Genomic DNA, 6,313 nt, shown 5'->3' on the forward strand with positions numbered 1-6,313 from the left:
GATTACATACCTAATTAATTTTCGTAAAGCTTCTAATTAGGAATAAAACCACGACGGTTCTACTGTTTAACTAGTAATTCTGGTTCTTGAAGACAACAGTAATACACCTGTGTGATGTATGATGCTTTTAAACACTTCGTGGCGCTGTTAAAAAAATAAGCACACTTCCTGGTTAAAAATAAACACACAATTTAAATACATTTTAAATCATGAAATATGAAGTTTCAATATCTAAATCAAACTATTTATTTCTAGAGTTGTATATAGAAAAATTGTAATGATAATAACAATATATAATTATGCCGGCTGCACAGGAATATTGTTCGGTTTTGTATTCTACATCTTCTTATTTTCGTACGAATCGGAGATCCTTCAGACACTTGTCAAAACAAGAATATCAAAGAAGCCGGGTCATTAAATTTCACAAATTAATATTGATAATGTTCTAACACTTGGATGATGCAAACTAAAATAAGTGAACGAAATATTTTTTGGACACAATGAAGTAGAGACGTACACATGGTACAATTATAAAATGTAATACTCCCCGATACGTCGATGGCATAAAAAAAAAAGTTTGGTGGTCAAGTGTCTCAATCGGATCGTGAATAATGTGGTATGATATATTTTTTTTTTTTTTTTATTTCAAAACAGTATATTAACCACAAAAACATGAATTCGATTCAATACTCAAACCTCATTGGAGACACTGCAGGTATAGTTTTATGGCAAGCTTGACATACAATTACATACAATTACAATAACAGACGAAGGTTCCTTCCACTAACAATCCAAACTTTTCTGATTGGACTCCATTGATATATTCCCTAAAACTTGAAATTAAAGTAACAACAGAGTCAACTTCCTTCATCTCATTTTTAGACTTATTTATCGAATTTGACATACTCGGTCATCTCAGTACCATAATCTATGGCAAACGAGACGATTTTAATTTTAATAAAATTATCAATTTCTCCACCATAGTGGCAATATACCAACTTCACCTGCATATGAGATACATTTTCAAACTTATTCCATATTCAGGAGCTTGCAACTCTTACTCAGCCTTTGTAAAACGTCACAAGTATATGAGAAGAAAGTTGTTGAACCAGGAGTATATCAAAGAACATCTTGTAATTTTTCTCAAAAGATTCATCGACCTTGTTGATAAATATTCCGTATCAACTTCACAAATACAAGATGGTCATGAAGTTGAGATTCGGGATACCTACGTTGTATACTATTTTTTTATATATGTTTAGTAATATTACTTTTATGTTTAGTCTGTTTTTATTGATATTCATTTGACGTAGCTCGGCACTTGTTCACCTATTATTGTGTTATTGTTCTATGGTAATGCTCGTATTCTTGGCTTTCATTTTTGCTAATGTGTTTTGTTCATGTGCCTTTTTGTGCTTCTTTGATACATATGAAGTGGCTCTGTACACATATATGCCATGAACATGTTATTATTTTGTACAGGTTATTACTTTTCATCGTGGGTTTGTACATTATAACTTTACAAATCCATACGTCTATAATGTTCTATAGTTACTTTCCGAAAATCAACAAAATATAAAACCAACAAATAAAATTGAGAATGGAAATGGGGAATGTGTCAAAGAGACAACAACCCGACCAAAATAAAAAAAACACAACAGCAGAAGGTCACCAACAGGTCTTCAATGTAGCGAGAAATTCCCGCACCCGGAGGCGTCCTTCAGCTGGCCCCTAAACAAATATATACTAGTTCAGTGATAATGAACGCCATACTAATTTCCAAATTGTACACAAGAAACTAAAATTTAAATAATACAAGACTAACAAAGGCCAGAGGCTCCTGACTTGGGACAGGCGCAAAAATGCGGCGGGGTTAAACATGTTTGTGAGATCTCAACCCCCCCCCCCCCCCCTATACCTCTAACCAGTGTAGAAAAGTAAAAGCATAACAATACGCACATTAAAATTCAGTTCAAGAGAAGTCTGAGTCTGATGTCAGAAGATATAACCAAAGAAAATAAACAAAATGACAATAATACATAAATAACAACAGACTACTAGCAGTTAACTGACATGCCAGCTCCAGACTTCAATTAAACTGACTGAAAGATTATGATTTCATCATATGAACATCAGACACAATCCTTCCCGTAAGGGGTTTAGTATCATACCATCATAACATATATGAGAAGAACATAACCCGTGTCATGCCAACAACTGTTTTTAGAATAAATGTGTTTAGTTCCGACGCAAAGACCTTATCAGTGACTCAATAGTAACGCCAAAATATGCAATCTTTAATGACTTGACAACAGTATCGTAATTATATCCCTTCTTAATAAGTCTATTCAAAGGTTTTGTAAGTTTATGAGGTGAATACTGACACCTTTGTGCTTTATAAAGAATATTTCCATAAAAAATTGGATGTGAAATACCTGAACGTATAAAAAGTCTGCATGTTGAGCTATATTTACGAATGATGTCTTTATACCGATGATAAAATTTAGTAAATGTTTTGACTAGTTTGTGATATCGAAAACCCTGGTGTAATAATTTTTCAGTAATACATAAATTTCTCTCGTTAAAATCTAAAACATTGTTACATACACGAGCGAATCGTACAAGTTGAGATATATAAACACCGTAAGATGGTGACAAGGGAACGTCACCATCTAAAAACGGATAATTAACGATAGGAAATGAAAAATCATCCCTTTTATCATAAATTTTAGTATTCAGCTTTCCGTTAGTGATATAGATATCAAGATCGAGGAAAGGGCAGTGGTCATTGTTAGTATTAGCTTTATTTAAAGTAAGTTCACCAGGATAAATTTCATTAATATACATACTGAAGTCGTCATTATTGAGAGCCAAAATATCGTCCAAATATCTAAAAGTATTATTAAATTTGTTTATCAGATGTTGTTTTGATGGGTCTTTGCTTATTTTTGTCATAAATTGTAACTCGTAACAATACAAAAAGAGGTCCGCAATAAGTGGTGCACAGTTAGTCCCCATTGGAATTCCGATAATCTGACGATATACGGAATCCCCAAAGCGAACAAAAATGTTATCTAGTAAATATTCCAGGGCATATATAGTATCAAAGCATGTCCAATTAACATAGTTTTTTTGTTTATTGCTACTAAAAAATGACCTAAAAGAGTTTGAACATATGTATTCACATTCTGATTTTTTGAATGCCCATTTAATTAGGTGTGTGAATTTTTTCTTAATGAGAATGTGAGGCAATGTGGTATATAGGGTAGAAAAATCAAAACTTTGAACAGATTCAAAATCACCAATATAAGCATGCAATTTATCAAGTACTTCCAACGAGTTCTTGACACTCCAAAAGTAATTTATTCCACTATTTTCGAAGGCCTTATTTGAACAATTTATTATAAGGTTTTTAATTGTACCAAGTGTGCTGGTAAGAATAATAGACAATTTAGTAGTTGAACAATGGCTTGATGACGAAATAAATCTATATTTGTAAGGGGTTTTATGTAGCTTCGGAAGCCAATACATAGTTGGGACTTTCATTGTATTTGGCTCTGCTTGTAAAGCGGTGGCTAAAAGTTTATGTTTGTTACAGATTTCGTTTTCTGAAAATGGAGTCAGTTGGAATGTTGGTGAATTGGTGATTTCCTTTTTCAGAACCTCAATGTAAAATTTACGTCAAACAATAATAATATTATTAGCAGCTTTATCGGCCGGGACAAAAACAAATTCCTTGGTTAGTTCTTTTAGTTTATGTTTGATACGAGAAATAGGTTTATTGTGGTTATTGTTAATAGTAAAATGTACTTTAAAATGTTGAATACGTATATCAACTATCTTCATTACTGAATTAAAAAAAGAGTCCAAAGATTTTTTGTCAGCTTTTTCCCGTTTTATCCATTTCATACAGTAAGTATGGAGTGAGTCGTGGATGATATTACGACACTCATTCCAATTAATAGTTGACGGGGGACGATATTTAGGTCCTTTACTGAGAAATGATTTTAACTCTCGGTCTTGAACGATGTTAAGATCTCCTGTTATAACATGGGAAATGGGTCCATAAATATATTCGGAATTACTGCAATTACATGAAGTAGGTGTATTTTCACTGATATTAACATCTTTACACAATTGACTATAATTAAACACAAATTTCCGGGTAGATTTCTTGTAAATATAACAAATAAGAGGTAGTTCAGTATTGTCAAAATATCCCGGAATTTGTTCTTTAACAGAATGGTCGTTAAATATACCGGCAATATTTACAAAATCAAAGCCTTTATTGACATACTTAATTTTAATAAAATGTTTTTTATGATCTTCAGGGCGATCAATTTTGGGAAATAATTTAGAATAACAATATGCCATAATAATTTGAACAATTTCATACTTAGGACTGCTATATGAAATTGTGTTGTAATCCTCCAAAATTTTATTTAACTTATTAACCGGTAACGAACAGAGTTTTGTTAACAGATAATGTCTGCCGTTGTTTTTTGAAATAGAAATTAGATCCGAAATATTGGTATGATTGGCTCGAAATTTTCTTTGATTGCGATTTGTTCTACAACCGTGAGAACGGTTTTTTCGAACAGTTTTAGAAACAATATCCAAAATGTTAACGGAATTGGTTCTAGATATATTACCAATTCCCATGATATTATCATTAAGACCGAGAGGGTAAACTGTCTGTAATTTTTTAATCCAATTTAATTCAATTATTTTCCGTGATCGTACAAACTTTGAATGCGATTCACCAGGCTGCTTATTTACTACTTCTAAAGGTTGAACTGCTAAATATTTAAAAGGATGGTTGTGCTTCTTAAGGTGTTGGTAAATGATACTTTTGAATTTATTAGGTCTTTTAAAACGATACAGATGTTCTTGAGTGCGTTTTGATAAATATCTTCCAGTTTCTCCTACGTACTGAATACCACATCCCGGTTTGTTTCATGTGAGTAAATAAATAATACTGTTTGTTTTTCACGTAATATCAGTTTCAAAATTTAAAGAAAATGTGCGACCATTAAACGTGGACCTTACCGTATTGTTGGTGGAAAGACGGGGACATGTAAGTCATTTTTTGGCATGACACTTATCGATAGAAGGGTAACCACGATTTTTATTGTTAAAAATGTTAGCGATGGTAGTATTTTTAGATAACCGATTTTGAAGATTGAGACGTGTAGATACCCTTTGAACAAGTTTAGTATTTAGTATTTTTCCGTTTCGTAGCTTCATAAATGTTTTATTGAAATTAAAAAGCAATAAACACCAAAATATGCAGTATGAAAAGTTGTTTACAATAATCCACTGATAACTTTATATTCAAACGTTTGTACTATAGTTTTATTCCATAAATATAATAAGATATCTAGCTTCAAAAGTATTCAATTGAAGTCTTCGCAATCCTAGCATTTCAATTTGAAAGGAGACTGACTGAATTATTCAAGTGTCAATGTGCAGCTAAAAATATACATTAACCGTTAACACAGCACAATTTCTTTCAAATTTATTAACTTTCAAATTTTAATAATACGCCTCCCAATGTAGGTGAATACGATGTTATCTTTTACAATTTCCGGTTTTAAAGTATTTAACAATTCAACATGTTCACTAAACTGACAAACTGACAAACTGGCGATGTTCCAAATCATTAAATGTATATACCACACCGATATGTATATGCTACAGAAGTAAAGAAAATATAACCCGTCATTTATTCGGTTTAGTAAAAAATGTTTTTACAAATCATATGTAATGTGAAAACTGATCGTGTTGGCATTTTTCGGCCGACTTCTTACAATTTTACATGTAAAAAGGAAATCGCAAAAATACTGAACTCCGATGAAAATGCAAACGTTAAAACAGAAATACCCTAATCAAATGGGAAAAAACAAAAGCTCAAACGCATCAAATGAATGGATAACAAAAAATTTCTGACTAGGTACAGGAATATTCTTATGCAGATAATACATATTATATTGACAACAATGTGTGAAAAAAACCCAGACTTAATAGGCCAAAATATCAAAATAGGGGTAGAGCTTTCAGTATTGGGTTATAATCTTTATCACTATAACATTACAAAAAAGTAACAAAGTAACAAAAAAGGCATGTAAACAAAGCACATAAACAAAATGAAATACAGGAATACAAAACATTTTCAATAGCACAATAACTCAATGTTAAAGACGGGATATTTAAGTACAGCACCACGTCATATGTTTTATTGGAGTTCGTGTTGTTTCTTATTTATTATTTATATCTGTTCATGTAAATGTCTTTTGGTTTTGTAAGTCTTTGT

The sequence above is a fragment of the Mytilus trossulus genome, unplaced genomic scaffold (genome assembly GCF_036588685.1).
Source record: "Mytilus trossulus isolate FHL-02 unplaced genomic scaffold, PNRI_Mtr1.1.1.hap1 h1tg000373l__unscaffolded, whole genome shotgun sequence".
Lineage (NCBI taxonomy): Eukaryota > Metazoa > Mollusca > Bivalvia > Mytilida > Mytilidae > Mytilus > Mytilus trossulus.